A 1,922-nucleotide genomic window follows, 5' to 3' on the forward strand; every position below is an offset into this window, starting at 1 on the left:
AGTTGTCTGTGAAGTTTTAGTATTTGTACATATCGTCGTATCACTGTCCTCTGCTCTTAGGCCTAGTTAGGTTTCAACTTCTCATTTTTTACTTGTCTGGGTCAATTCGTCGAGATGCGTAGGACTTCAGTATATATATATATATATATATATATATATATATATATATATATATATATATATATATATTCAGCGATTGACAAACCCTTCAAGATCGACATGAGTCTAGGTAGGTGTCAAAGTGAGAACCACCACCATTTCTTCTGGACCGATGCGTTTTGATGGGTGCGCGGACATATAATATTCGCACATAGTCTCTCTCACTTTTTTCTTCGGAGTCACGAGAGTAAAATCGTGAGAATCTCGAATTCGCAGATACATTCGGTTACAAAATGCTCGGCCAATAGCGGCGCTGCAAAATGTCCGACAGGAAATGCGTACGCGTCGATTTGGGTAATGTTCAGTGTCTGTGCTGATTGAGAGAGACTTTAGTGATGTAGACTAGACTTTGACGGTTGTGGGACTCACACACACACACACACACACACACACACACATATATATATATATATATATATATATATATATATATATATATATATATATATATCACACACACACACACGCACACACACACACCACACATATATATATATATATATATATATATATATATATATATAATATATATATATATATAAATATGTTTTACAGTTCAACTTTCCGTATTTATGGTAATTTTGCACTTCCTGTTGTTGAACCATGAATTCCGATACTGAACAACATGTGTGCGAAGTAAGATTGTATGCAACTGTGGCTTCAAACTAAACTGTTTTTTTCCATCTGTCCATCTGTCTGTGGTGTTTTTGCATGGTAACACTGCGTCCCGGGCTTTAAATAGTTACGCTATGTATAAGTTTTAGGTAAATAAAGGGATATCTGGGTGTACATTTGCAACCGAAAAGTGTTTTAATAATTTACTGTATGCGAATTACACTGTTAACATTCGAAATAGGATACTATTTAAAGACCAGGACGCAGTGTTACCATGCGCAAACACCACAGGCGGATGGACAGATGAAAAAAAAAACAGAGTATTGTAGGCTACTACCATTTTCAAGTGAGTGCTTGCTTCGTCCAAAATAAAATTCACGTAAAAGTAAGTGCTGGCATCAATTACTTACCTATAAGTTACTTATAATATCTTGCCAGATTACTTCTGTGAGATTTAATTGTTCTTTTAATGTTACGGATTTCTGCGACTGCCCACAGAATCTTTGTCAATTAAGTATTAGTACTAGTCAGGTTTTGGGTTTGGAACGGCTCTCTTGTTCGCTCTGTTCCTCCCTTGCTTTTGCTTGTTAAAGATCAGGCTTATGCAACGAAGGCCTCCTCCTCCTCCTCCTCCTCCTCTACTTCTTCTTCTTCTTTTCGTTCAAAAAACAGGTATAATCTCTATTCTGTGTGGTCAGCCTCAGAAAGGTGACTTGCTCTGAACTTAATTTTCTGGATATTTTTGCCTCCTGCGTAAAAATGGAAAGGCAACGCATTACTGCCCCACAACAATTCCCCTCTGTATTTTACGGATTTATTTATATTTTATGTACTTGTTTATTGATTTTTTTCTATTCCATTAACTGTTCTCTTCTTTCTGTGTTTCGTGTGATCTTCTGTAACGTCTTGCAAAAAAAAAAAAAATAAATAAAAAATAAAAAAAATAAAAAATCCATATTGTTTGAAGCTTGAATTTCAAGTCAATGATAATAATAATAATGGCATCTTTCAACGAATTAATCTTATACAAGGTCCTTTCAATTCTCCTGATAATTCGTTTCTCTGACTCAGCGAGTTTGTTAAGAGAGTTAAAGACCGATATACACATTTGTCAAACAAAATATTCTAACCTATGACTGACAGATAGA

This window comes from Macrobrachium nipponense, chromosome 16 (assembly GCF_015104395.2).
Source record: "Macrobrachium nipponense isolate FS-2020 chromosome 16, ASM1510439v2, whole genome shotgun sequence".
Lineage (NCBI taxonomy): Eukaryota > Metazoa > Arthropoda > Malacostraca > Decapoda > Palaemonidae > Macrobrachium > Macrobrachium nipponense.